We start from the raw sequence: 14,782 nt of genomic DNA on the forward strand, positions 1-14,782 counted from the left end.
CTCAATATTGAATTTTGGACAATGTCTTATTTTTTCATACTATCTTATCAATATTCCTAAACTGGTGTTCTTGTGCCAAATTTTGGCATCTCACATACAACCTGAAGCATGAACATTTTGAGCCAGACCAACATATTTTAAATTTTGGCAATGTTACCATATCTTAAGTACAGTAATATTTGTAGCATTTTCCAAATAATGAATAATATCTGGCCTTTATTATTTTATAAGCTTGGATGGGGAGGATAATAATTAAGGATTAATTCTGATTAAAGGAAATTAAGTCTTCCAAAGAGTATACTAGAGGCAAAAATAAATTTAAGAAACAGCACACATACACATGAAAGAATGTGTATGAAATGTGTAAAATTTGTTCAAAAGGCAAAGTATAATTTTAGATTTTCTGCTGTTATTAATACGAGCTTTCTTGGAATGGTGCCCATCAACGCCAAGTTGTAAAACTTTCCTATGTCTAAATTTTATATGTATTTCAGGACCATATTACATGGCTATATTACAGGACCATATTACATGGCAAAGGAAACAAGATATGAAAAAAATATGTTAACAAATGTCAAGTCAGTTATACGTATTTATTACAGTTATAAGAATTCAAATGTGAGAGGAATCCTAGAAGTCAGAGATGATGCTGAGAAGAGGCACAGAATCTAGGAAAGGCTTTTGGAGAAGTAATTAGGGCAGGGGGCTGAGCTGGGCAGCTTGGAGGGCATGCGTCCTTATTACAGTGTGGTAGAGAGAGCAAGCATATGGCTCAGTGGAAGGTTTGCCCGGGAAATTCTTAAAAATTAACTGAGAGAGGAAGTCAGGGCATCTGTATCACCTGTTTAACAAGTTTGAAGATGATATCAGGAACAAGTTACATTTTGGAGCTATAATTATTTTCTGAAGAAGTTTTGTTTTCAGATGTACATTCCTATGAAGCATGGGATGAGTGTGCATCTGTCTGTATTGATACATATGACAAATCTCTACCGCCAAGCAGGGCTGAATTTACAGGAATGAGGCCTATGTCTTCACACAGAGTCCCACACTTAGAACAACTCTGCACTTGGTTTAAAGTTCTGCCGTCGCCACCTTGAACTTCTTAACAGTGCTTTTAACAAAGGGATCTACATTGTCATCTTTCACCCTAATTTATGTAGTTGATCCTTCTATGACAATAGAGTGCAAGAACCTAACTTAATATAAACGGTTAGTATGTATATCATCAGGTGACCCAAGGGATGCACATAAGTATTATTTTGAAAAAAAAAATTCAGAATGCAATGTTAATAGATAAAAAATAAAAACCCAAACCGTATTTTGTTTACTACTCACTCACAAGTTCCCCTGTATCAGAAGATGTTTGGATAAGAAAGGCAAGAGGAGTCTTTCCTCATTCTAAATATTTAGGAACAGCTAAGTACCATTTTCCTAACTCTTTCAAGTTTCCTTTCCAGTGGAAGCTTTTACTGTAAGTCTTTCAATTGTTTTTTAATCTTTCTTTCTTTTTTTTCTTTTTGAAAGTAGAAAACTTCCATTTCCATGAAGAAAAGAATTCTAACTGTTCTTTCTCTCTTCCCACAGGATCCACTATTGTCTCTTAGGCAAAATAACCTTCCCTCCTAGCAGAGACATGAATGGGAGAGGAAATGTAAGCCCTTAATTACTACAGATGTTACTTTATGGAATTTTTATTCGAGGAGAGCGACAGAATGCAAAGTTTATGCCTCAAAGCCCCCTCTCTGTTCAGTCTCTCTCTGGGTACTCGCCTGGATAAAAGGCAGTTAAGAATCTAAAGCTTGCTTGCAAGAGTCCTACAAATCAAATCCCTTCTCTTTGTCTTAAAATGGCATGGAATTATAAATGAAGACTAATACTAGGGGTGTGTGCGTGTTTATTCTACATAATACATTTTAGGGAATAGAGAGGAAGCTAAAAAAGGAAATCAAGTGGCTAACCCACTCCACCCACTTAAAATATTTTTGTTCTTGTTTGAAAGCCTCAGGTCCTCCCTTCTGTATTCTAAGTATGATCGTCTTTTCTTAACACTGTTTTACAGTCATATCAAGCTGGATGGAGGCTGTTTCTATGAACACAAAGATAGCAGCATAGATTGTTCACTTTGGGTTCATTCAGATTTAACTAAGTGAATGTCTGCTGTGAGCCTTTAGAGACTCCCGTCTCTGAAAGAATAAATGCAATAAAAGTCTGTTTTCTGTAGCTGCCGGCGCTTAGTGTCAAACCATGTTATGCTGCACCACCCAGCAGTGACAATTCCATTTTAATACACGGGGCACATTTTAACAAGGCAAAGCAGTCCCAGCAAAGATGGCAATATAGGAGCTGCCAAGGGGAAAAGTCCCACTGTTCCTCATGCATTTTATGTGGAAGCAGAACAAAAATGAGACTGAGACCCAGAAAGCTCTCGTGGGGGGCGGGGGGGGGGGCGCGGGAAGAGACTATATTTGAATAGCCATCTTAGGAAGAATGTGCCCATTTTCTTCTCAAGTTTCACAATTAACCTCTCTGAAATGCCAGCTCAAGCTATCTGGAATCTGGCACACGCTTCAGTTGAAACTGACACTAGCATTATCAAGTGAGTCTGAAAAGACAGCACGCCAGACACAGCTGCCTTTATAGGTCCCTTTCAGATGGGCCACTGAATCACTACAACTGCATCTTTTCTTCCTAGGTGGTACCTGAAACCCCTTGTGTCCCTCAGAACATCTCGAGTGCCAGTCCAACCATTCACCTGACAATACATTAATTAGGTTCTTACAAGGCTCTAATCATTGTATAAAGCTTCAGGGTTTTCTGTTAGGTCTGATGTTTAAATATAAATACACTTTAAAGGTCCTGTTTGACATTCTTTCTTGTCTCAGTACCTAGGAACCCGACTTCAGTCATTTGAAACACACCACAGAATTGTGCTGCTGCTGCTTCCTTTTTTTTTTTTTTTAAACAGCTACTAAGAGGAGCTAGTTTAACAGCCAATACAATTCCCACAGGCAAATTACATCAGATGAGAGGCTGATACAATATTAGTAGAATGTTCTGGGTCAGACTAAATACGCAGAGGTAGAAATATACTTTGCAAAACCATTTGCAGCCTACCTCTGTCACCTCCATAAAGAATCACACAGTTTTTGGTCTTAAAGCAATAAGCATTATTAACCATGTGTTTAAAACAAATCCATCCTGTCATTTATTATGGTTAATTAGAGGTTTCCAGTATTGTGAAATGTTTGTGGTTTTGCAATCACAGGCTCTGTACAAACTATTGGCAACTTAGAGTATCTGACTTTGTAAGCCAGTCATCCTCATTTCTGGTAAGATTTACGTATGCACAGGGTCAACATTAAAATATTTTTTAAAGTACTAAACTGTGCACTCCTTCCGACATTTCAAAAACAAATTATGTCATTTCTTTCTTAAACCATTGTAATGGAAGGAATAAAATGGTGAGTCCTAGAAACAAAGATGAATGAATGTGATGAATTTTCTTCTCAGTTTTTGCAATTTGTTTTCTTCCTGCCAGGCACCTGACATTCTTAGGATACAAATGGCTTAAGTACCAAACAGTGAAGCTGAGAGGTCTCCCTTATATGCCCTTTTGTAGAAACCAGACATTTTGAGATATCCTGCTCAGCATTACAACACATTCCTCTTAGGAAATGAAACTGTGGATGACAATATTTGACTAATGAAAACACATTCCAGAGTTTGAGAATCACATAATTTCAAGACTGGAAATGGCCTCAGATATCAACTTCTACATTGTACAGATGAAGAAAGTAACACTAGAAGACTGTGAATGGCTTTTTAAAAAACTATTTAGTGGATGAACCTGGAATAGAACTTTTGTCTCATGACTCTCAATTGAGACTATTTGGAAGAGATGCAGCTCCCTTGCTGACCTCATGTCATCCCTCCTGATTTTCTCTACTGACTGATGTACTTCAATCTGTTCAAGGGTAGGATGGGTCCTGTTAGCTCCACTCTACCCAGCCACTATTACTTCAAGAAGTTGTTTTCAAAAATGGAATATAACCTGATATGAGATGTCAAGGGTGTTTCACCTCTGTGGTATTCTCGCCCAAAACCCATATAAACTAAGGGTCCTATCATGAGGCAAATAGCTGACAAACTCAGATCTAGAGACATTCAGGCTACCTGGCCAGTACTATTCAAACAAACAAAGCCTAAGAAATTATCACAGATCAGGGCAGGCTGATGAGACAGGACAACTAAATGCAATATGGTAACTGGATTGGATCCTGGAACAGAAAGAGAATGTTAAAGAAAAAGTTGGCAAAATCCAAATAGAGTCTGGAATTTAGTTAATAATAATATGCCAATGTCAGTTTCTTAATTTTGACAAATGTACCACGGTAGTTTAAGGTGTTAATGGGGAAAACTGGGTGTGCAGTATATAGAAAATCTATATTATCATTACACTTTCATGTGAAGGTAAACTTATTCCAAAATAAGAAGCTTACTTTTAAAATCAGTGTACATTAAAATTATCAGAAAACTACTTTTAAAAATACCAGTCTCTAGGGCCCAGCCCAGGAGATTCTGACTTAATTGTTTTGGCATGAGGCCCATGTACAAAGATTTCAAAGATACCCAGGTGATTTCAGTGTGCAGCCAGGGTTGAAAACTCCTGTTCCGCAGTTCTGTGTCAGGTATGTGAGACTGGAAACCACGGGCCAAACCCAGTCTACAGGTATGTTCCATTTGGACTGCAAAGAGATTTTGGAAATTTTGAAATGATTGTCAACATTTGAAACTTCGGAGATTTCACATGAAAATTGAAATTTATGATTCCTTTTAATAGATGGGACAGTTTAACCCATGCTTTCTGCATGGCAACTATGACATAATAAAAACTATATTTAGTCTTTTTCTCAGGTTGCTGACACACAGCCTCTAAAACCATTGGAATTTCCTGAGTGATAGGGGTATGTTGTGTTGTTCAGAATAGACTATTTTTAACCACATCTGAGTTTATGCTAATGAGGTCACTCAGGTAGCTTCAGGATGGGGACTGGTCACAAGAAAGACTAAAACTTGATTAGTGGGTTGGAACTTTCAGCCCCACCCTCTCTGACTTCTGAGAAATGGAGAGGGGCTGGAGATTGAGCTCAAACACCAAGGGCCAATGATTTAATCAATCAAACCTAGAAACAACAAAGTTCAGGAAGTTTTCAGGTTGGTGAAGACGTTGATACATGACAGGAGGGTAGTGAGCTCAGAGAGACCACAGAAGCCACACACCCCTTCCCTGATACTTTACCATATGCGTTTCTTTCATTTGAGTTGTATCCTTTATAATAAACTGGTAAACATAAAGTGCTTTGAGAGTCATTTTAGTGAGTTACTAAACCTGAACTGGGGAGTTGTGGGTACTCCCACATTTTGTAGTTGCTGGGAAGAAATGTGGGTAGCTTGGTGATATGGTTTTGCTGTATCCCCATTCAAATCTCATCTTGAGTTGTAGCTCCTACAATTCTCATGTCCCATGAGAGGGACCTGGTAGGAGGTAATTGAATTGTGGGGGTGGTTTTTTTTCTGTGCTGTTCTCAGGATAGTAAGTCTCATGAGATCTGATGGTTTTATAAAGAACAGTTCCCCTGCACACACTCTCTTGCCTGCCGCCATGTAAGACATGCCTTTGCTCCCCCTTCGCCTTCCGCTATGATTGTGAGGCCTCAGCAGCCATGTGGAACTGTGTGTCCATGAAGCCTCTTTTTCTTTATAAATTACCCAGTCTCAGGTATTTCTTCATAGCAGTATAAGAATGGACTAATACACCTGGGCACTCCATTTGCAGCTGGTATGGAACTGAGCCCTTACACCTGTGGAGTCTGATGATGATCAGGTAGTTTGTGTCACAACTGAGTTAAATTATAGGACATCCAATTGATGTCAGAGAATTGGAGAATTGATATGCAAAAATAAGGTATTTGATGTTAGAAAAACCCACACATTTGGTGTCAGAAAAAAAGACATCACAGCAACCATGGAATAGAGTAAAAGAGCAATTTTGTTCTTTAAACGAAGTCACTTTGTCATTATTCCTACCAATCTGTATCAATTGCCCATCCTAAGGCAAAATAGTAGGTGCTGTTTGTCACTGAACTTGCATTGTTTATTTTTAATAGTTAAGAGAAAAGAAAAAGTATTTAACTTAATTTATACAGGGATAGTGGTGTATTTCTGTTCACCCTTTCCTAGATGTCCTCTCTGTCCTGCTCTATGCCCCAAGAAAGTGACCCTTCTATCGACTGTGTAATCTTCGCTCTTCTGTTTACTGGTTTTCCATTGGGTTCCGCCTATGGAAGCTTGAAAGAACTTCAAAAGGCAAGAGTAGAGAGAAATCTGAGTGATTTTCCCTCTTTCTCTCCCTGTTTTGGCCCTTCTGTCTAGTAGGTGTTGCATCTCTCCCTGTCTACAGTCCTTCCAAGCAAGCCCTCCTCTGAGGCTCTAGCTCTCACTGACCTCTGGAAACACCCCTCTCTGGTGACTCCTTTTTTTTTTTTTTTAGACGGAGTCTTGCTTTGTCACCCAGACTGGAGTGCACTGGCTCAATCTTGACTCACTGCAACCTCCACCTTCCGGGTTCAAGCAATTCTCTGCCTCAGCCTCCCAAGTAGCTGGGATTATAGGCGCCTGCCACCACGCCTGGCTAATTTTTGTATTTATTAGAGACAGGGTTTCATTCTCTTGGCCAGGCTGGTCTTGAACTCCTTACCTTGTGATCCACCACCTCGGCCTCCCAAAGTGCTTGGGATTATAGGTGTGAGCCACTGTGCCCAGCCACATCTGGTTACTCCTTGAGCTCTCAGGGTGGTAAGGGTCTCCCTTTGCTGCTCCTCTCTGGGAACATCAACATCTCTTTTCCAGTTCCCTTAACACTGCTTCTGTAAATATTTTGTAAATACTCTTTAATTTTCTTCAGTAGAATCATCTGGAGTGAAACTCTGCTTCCATTCAGCATCTTGATGCCTACACTATAAAGCTATCAACAGCATAGGAGTAAAAAAATTATCCCAAAGACTGTGTGTTTCAAGAAGCATATAAGAAATAAAGTTTGCCTTATACTCCATCTAGAAACTACTTCTTTCACTTGGATTACCTGATTACCCCAGTAGGGACACTCATCTGTGTACTCATATAGAGGCATAATTATCTAAATATATTTTTTTTAGCCAGACTAATGTTTCTAGAAGGAATTTTCATAAAGAAATGGCAGAAAATTAAACTTAAATAATCTGAGATAAAGTGAAAATTAAGTATAGGTCTAGAAAAGTCATACCATAAATGACTCTGGAATACATTACCACTTTTAATCAATCTCCTAGCTACAGCCATATTTCATTCCTAGATATTATTGAGAAAAGAAAAATAGCTCAGAGCAGGCTGAACAACGTGAGATATGCAACATTTATCAGGCCCAGAGAGACATAAGTACAGGACTTCAGTCATGGCTCTCTTCCTTGAGTACCCATGCCTAGGGGCAATTGTTTAAAGGCATTTTTGTTCCTTACCAGCTTTCTCACTCTTTATCTTCATATTCCTAGAATTTGTGACACAAAGAACAAGGAACCAATTAATAGCTTATGTTATTTTAATGTAAAGTCTTGAAAACAACTTCTTTTTTCCTTTCAAGATCCACTTGTAACTATTGCCAATTGGACTGTATATTCAGGGCAACATGAATCTAGGTTCCTGGGTGGCAATCTTCAAACTTTGAGCTCAAATAAGCTCTGTACTTATGTTATGTAAGGTGGACATTTTGGTGACTCAGGTGGAACCTGAAGCAGACTTTCAGTGATCTCCTTCAATTTGCTGACAGCTGGAGCCCTGGTATGAGCCTAACTTTCATTCATCTAACCTCACCAGAGTCAATGGAGGTCAGTCAACAGGGTAAGCCCTCCTCAGATTTCAATGCTCCATTCTTGGTTGAAGATTCAGACCAATTCACTTATTGAAACCACACACATTCCTGCCTCAACGTGGTTGGAATTGAAGCTCCACTGTAAGGTAGGAGTTCCATTTGTTATTCTCTAGAGTTTCTGCTGATTGCAGATTTGTGACTTTCACTTTTTCTTTTTGAGCTAGTGTTATTTTTAATTAATTCTTAGAGTTTTTCTATCTTTTGGCTAGGCACGGTGGCTCTCACCTGTAATCCCAGCACTTTGGGAGGCTAAGGCAAGAGGATCACTTGAGGTCATGAGTTCAGACCAGCCTGGCCAACATGGTGAAACGCTGTCTCTACTAAAAATACAAAAATTAGACAGGCATGGTAGTGGGCACCTATAATCTCAGCTACTCAGGAGGCTAAGCCAAGAGAATCCCTTGAACCTGGGAGGCAGAAGTTGCAGTCAGCCAGATGATGCCACTGCACTCTAGCCTGGGTGACGGTGTGAGACTGTCTCAAAAAAAAAAAAAAAAAAAAAAAAAAAAGAGAGTTTTTCAATCTTTTATCTCATTTAAAATTTTGGTCGGGGAAAAAATAGTTTCTCTCTGAAAAGAAAAAGTGTAATCTTATGGCTGAAGTGAAAAATTTGTAATCTTTAAAATTGGTGAGATTCCACAGCTCAGTTCTATTGACAAATCTAAACATTCTTCTTGGGTGACCAAAGTTCCTCTCACTGGGTCTTTTTGATCATTCGAGAAGGAAGTATAATTATGGGCAATCGTACTTCCATAACTGAGTCTAATAATAAAGATTTGCAAGAGCTGTTAGAAGTAGTAGCTGATCTGTTTAGCTTTTGGGGTTCCAGGGGTTACTCTGCACTATTACAACTTGAATTTTGTGTGTGCAATGACTGACAAGTCACTGGCAAAAACTGTGGTTTCTGAAGTAGCTGAAATCAGTTACAGTGAATGATTATAAATGTACGGGGCTACTCATTTCTTCGGGTGTTTAGATAGAAAGACAGGTTTGAACACTTGAAGGTGGAGGAAACACTTTCCCTCAAGGCATAAAACTCCTCCTGTGGGAGGGTGGTCTGATCACAGAGTGTGCTGATGGGCACTGGGTCACCTACCAGTCTTGAGGGAATGTCTTTGCAGTGAGGTGCATTGTGGAAATATTGCATAGCCCGGTCTTGTGGCATTTCTCTCTTCTGACAATGAGAAGATTCTCATCTCAGAATTCAGTGTAAAAGTGGGACCGTTCAATTTTAAATATCTAGGTGCACTGCCATTCAGTTTTGCCTGCTTTTCACATATGTCAATATTAGGGCCCCAAAACTGCAAATGCTTTCATTTTGCTATTCACTAAAGGGCTCAACCCTGAAGTTAATAATCTAATCAATACATAAGCTAAGTTGAGAATACCACCTATCTAACTAGATTGATCTCCAAAATATGACTTTCTGGCATTTAGCTGGCTATTTTGAAACTCTTTGTAAAATAGATTTACATATATAAAGGAAATCTCTGCTTGCAGAAGCATCTCCCTTACTGCACCTAAGCCACTAGAAACTTTTATGATAGGAAAAACAGTGCCTTAAAGTTTATAAAACACACCTTACTTTTGCTTAAGATATTTTTACTGCTAATCTTATCTTGACCGGGCCTTTACTTATGCCCTTCTTTGTCCCAGTAAATAATGGTGTTTAGATCTAAGTTCTGTGCCTTTGGGATGTAAATTTTCACCTGAGTCATGTCTTTGGGATTGTAAATTTATGATAGCCTAGCTAATAATTGTTTGGGGCTTGACAGTCTAAAGCGGAAAGAAACTATTTGCAAACTGGCAAATGGAGAACCTTATAAAGCTATTAATACAAAATTTGCTTCCATGTGTCCTGGATGTCTATATGTTTATATGTGGCACGTGTATGTGACATTTTACTACCAACATATATGAACAACCTCCAATTAACTGTCTTAAAGAAAATGTAAGTGGTTAAATCAGGTATTTTATCAGAAAGATAGAAACTACATACAGACAGGAGGCAGGGAAATACTGGGTAGAAGAGGGTGGTTCCCTGGCGAGGGCTCCACCCTCAAGCCTGGACCCAAGGCCCTAAAAGAGAACTTCACATCCCTGTTTTCCCACCCAAACGTTGCCTTTTCCAAAACCACCCTGGCCTGCCCCATCCTCCACCCTGTACCCATAAAAACTCCAAGATCCACTGGCAGAGAAGGAGAAAAGAGGAACCAGCTGGATGTTAGAGAGAAGCAGCTTAACTTCAGAGGGATGGCTTGACAGCAGAATTTCATAGAAGAGTTCTGCCACAGATGGCCCAACTCCAGGGGAAGATTATCTTCCCACTCTATTGCCCTTCCAGCTCCCCTTCCTGCTGAGAACTACTTCTACCATACAATAAAATCCTCCACATTCACCACCCTCCAAATTGTTTGTGTGACCTCACTCCTCCTGGATGCTGGACAAGAACCGAGGTGAGGGCGAAGAGGCCGTCATACTAATTGAGCTATTAAACACTTAAGCCATCCATAGATGACAAAGCTAAAGGACCACACAGTAACACACATCCTCTGGGGCTCTAGGCGTCGTAGGCAACCCCTAGGCGCTGCCATGGGCCCGTACAGTGTTTTTTCGTGCAGGCGCCCAAAGGCACTGGCCCCGGCTCCTGCACCAGCTCACCTGCTTGCTAACCTTCCCACCAAGGGTTTGAGTGCTGCGGGCTGCCTAACCGAGCCACCCCTTTGTGAGTCCCACAAAGGTACCAAGGGAACTATCCTGTCTCAAAACCAGCTCAAGTGCCTTTTAGTTCACTTGATTTGAGTAAATCTTTGGTAAATAAGACTAGTTTAATATTGTTGGTTTAGTGAAAATAGCTGTCTTCTGATCAGGAAAATACCAAGGTATTTATCCATAGAATTTTTGCTTAGGTAGTGGCAGAACATTTTAAGCAAGTTGTAGAGGGTTTGCAGAAGATTAATCTTGGGAAAGAAATTTTGTGTGTGTTCAAGTTGTCTAAAATTAGAAAGAAATTATGTATATGTTTTTCTAAAAATTGAGCATTAGTATCAGAAGCACACTGGTGCAAGGTCACAGTCTGTGCCCCTATGTTGCCACAGGGTTTTCTCAGAAGACTGATCATTTTTAATAGAAAATTCCAAAAGGTTATAAAAGGTTTATGGAAATCTTATCTTGTGAGGTCAAAACTGATTTGAGATTGGATGGATTTGGTTATAGCGTTTTATTAAAATTAGCTTTAGTATTGATAATACACTAAAAGTAAAATGTGGTTTTCTCCTTGGAACAAGAATTTTGTGTAGTATTAATAAGAGGTAGTAAAAGATTTGTTTACTTTTTGAGCAAACTGTAAAATAATTAAGTTGCAGGGAGAGTTTCCCTCATGTTGTCTTTATTAGGTCCCTTGATTGGGTATTAAACCTCTTCTCTATCAAATAATAACAAATTTTGCTTTCTGAAACCTTTGAATTATCATTTCCACAAAATAAATGACTATTATTATGCACTGACTTCTGATCCTATTTTGATCATGTGTTTTAAACATTTTTTTAACTTCAATATCGAGTGTTTTAAACCTTTAATACTTTGAATATTTCCAAAAATTAAATTTCAAATTCTAAAATTATCTTTTGATCTGTACTAACTTGGACATAAAAGAGGAACCCCCGGAAGTCCAGGAGAGACATATAACGCTTATTTGGTATGTTAAAATCATACAGGAAACATTGTCAAATAAGAAATGCTGTTCATATGGACACATAGAGGGGAACAGCACACACTGGGGCCCTTCGGAAGGTGGAAGGCAGGAGGAAGGAGAGGATCAGAAAAATAACTAATGGGTACTAGGCTTAATATATGGGTGATGAAGTAATCTGTGCAACAAACCTCCATGACACAAGTTTCCCTATATAATGAACCTACACATGTGCCCCTGAAGTTAAATAAAAGTTAGAAAAATAGGTTTTAGTTATATTAGTATACATGTATTCCAGAATGAAAAAAGAAACCTGTTCCACTGGTGAATCCACTAAAAACATCCTCTTGTCGTCATCCACAAACAATTATTGTTTCATTTTAAGTCTTCTCAAAAAGTTATTTATAATCAGCTATAGTCCAAAATTTACTTCTTCTTCAAGGAAATTCATGGAAAAGAACCCCAACACGAATTTTTGAATAAAGATTTCCGATAACTTTAGCGATCTTACCTTTGGACTAAGTAAAATCTTCCAGAACTCTAATTAAAATGCTGATACATTAATGAAGATTGCTAACTCAACATCAATCAAAAGTTATTTCAATTTGCTGAACTGATAGAGGACTAAAATGATTTTTATGACTTTTATATTTGCAACATTACTGACTCTTTCATATTCTGTCTTATTTTCTTTTCAGCTATTCATAGCTTATAGCAACTGGGTAAAGTATACATTTGCAAGCAAAATCGAAACGTTTACCTTTCTCTTTAGCTGATTTCTTCAAAATATGGAAACTAAGAATGAGTATTCTCATTTTATGGCAATATAGTTATTTGCATAAGTTCAATAAGAATATATTTGTTTTTTGCTAACAGGCACATTGAACACTGGTAATTTTACCAAAGCTTTTATTGGAATGGCATATTTTTAGATATCACCAGATTGCTTTGAGGAATTATAGTTGACTTTATAAACTCAATAAAAAGCCCCTTGAAAAGAGTGGCATTATACATTTTTACATGGTTCTCTTACAAGGTTCCTGACCTTATGATAAGTAAAGAATATCACTTTCTGACAGGCCCAGAAACCTCAAGATATTCTGGGACCTCAAGAAGAGAGGATTTTACCCAATTCATACAGGTATTACAGGCACAACCAGACGACAAATCCTTGGCTTGTTTTCCTAGCCTTAGGAGGCTTTTAAAAATGTAATTTGAGATTCCTTATGAAAAAGTTCTAGCAAAGCCAACTTAAAGGAGCCTATATGGCCATTCATTATTTTTGTTATAATTTGTACAAATAATCAGGCAAAGTATACTACAAAAACTTATTTTGTAAATAAATTGATTAGACTAAGAATTATCCTTGGTTTACATGGGGAACTGGAGAGAGAAAAATTATGTTTCAGAAGAAAACTATAGCACACCTGCTATTAGATTCCAGCACTGACTATTGTTTTTGAGTTTTTATAATTTTCCTATATTTTAGACTAAATCCAGAATTATTTCCTGGCTATGACTCTCTAAAGGAAAGGGGTTTAATTTTCTTCAGGATGTTTTTAGTGGACTCACTAGTGGAACAGGTTTCTTTTTTCATTCTGGAATACATGTTCTCTTCTTGATTGTAATCCTTATGTGCAATATGTATCTCTCATTGTTTTACTGCTTCTGAGAAAATTAAAGTCATAATATTCTAAAGACCAGGATGATTTAACAAGTGACAGCAACTATATCAATACGTTGACTGAGATTTGGCTAAAGTCTCATTTTGGCACCCTGTGATACTATTCCAATTCAGCTTGAGGCACACTTAAAATTTCTTACTGAGATGTATTGTCTCCCCTGCCTCTTCCCCACAAACCCACCTGGGTGGGCCTGGATCATTTGGGAATGAGCCTTCCTAATGATGCAGAACTAAGGAGTCAAAATGCTTTTAGTTCATCTACTATGCTTTCTTCAAAACATCTCGATGAAATGGAGGGAAATGAGAAAACAAAAGTAGCTCAGATCAAGCTGAGCTCTGTGAGGTATGCAAAATTTATTCTACTCAGAAAGCCAAGAATATGAGACTTTCGGTCATGCCCCTCCTCACAGCATCCATGCCCAGGGTAATTTTTTAAAGGCATTTTTGTTCTTAATTAGCTGCCTCTACCATTATCTCCATGTTCTTGGAATCTGTGATACAAAGAACCATGTATAGCCAATCAATAGCTTATGTTACTTTAATGTATATTCTTAGTAAAAACTGGAAAACTGCCTCTTCTTTTTTCCTTTCAAGACCCACTTGTAACTACTGCTAATTGGACTGTATATCCAGGGCAACTTGAATCTAAGCTCCTGAGTGGCCGTCTTCAAGCTCTGAGCTCAAATAAACTGTACTTAATCATATTTTCTGAATCTCATTATTTAAGGCTGATACTATTACCTGTTACATCTCTTTCCCTTACTCAGTGTTTCACAATTTTGTTTCCTTTCTATTTCCCAAACGTGCCAAACTTGGCCCCACCTTAGATTTTCTACTTCCTTTTCTCTTTGCCAGGATTGTTCTCTTCCCTCCCTACTCCCACTAAGAGATTTTCTTGGCTGGTTGTTTCTGATTTATATTTTAGTTTCAATGTTCCTTCTGAAAACAGAACATAATTCTCTTAACTCTTGCTTCCTATTGCCCTGTACTCTCTATTACATGCCTATGTTTGGTGTGTTTTTGTAATACTTTCATTATCTGATGTTTGATTATTTGTTTATTACATACTTATTGTCATCTCCCTGATAGAGGCAGGAGGCAGACAAATACCTAGGCAGATAGGGAAGGGTCCCCAGTGAAACCTCACGTTCAAGCCTGAAACAGCCTGAAGGCTGAAAGACATGACTGCTGGTTCTGACTGAAAGCTGTGACCCAGAGGGAAACTTCTGCCCCTGTTTGCCTGCTCTTTCCTGTTTGATTCTTTCTGAATAATGCCTTTTAACCAATCAAATGTTGCCTTTTCCAATACTACCTAGGGCTATACTACCCCTTTCTGCTGAGACTTTTCCTTTTGCTTAATAAATTCTGCCCTTCTCACCCTTCAATGTATCCACATGCCTAATTTTTCCTGGACATGAGACAAGAACCCAAATTTAGTTGA

General features: G+C 38.4%; 1 protein-coding gene across 12 annotated transcripts in view; it reads right to left on the bottom strand.

The window, feature by feature from the left end:
* RBMS3 (RNA binding motif single stranded interacting protein 3) overlaps positions 1-14,782 on the bottom strand; it is a 746,078-nt gene that overhangs the window by 269,408 nt on the left and 461,888 nt on the right. The window lies entirely within an intron of this gene.

This window comes from Macaca mulatta, chromosome 2, assembly GCF_049350105.2.
Source record: "Macaca mulatta isolate MMU2019108-1 chromosome 2, T2T-MMU8v2.0, whole genome shotgun sequence".
NCBI lineage: Eukaryota > Metazoa > Chordata > Mammalia > Primates > Cercopithecidae > Macaca > Macaca mulatta.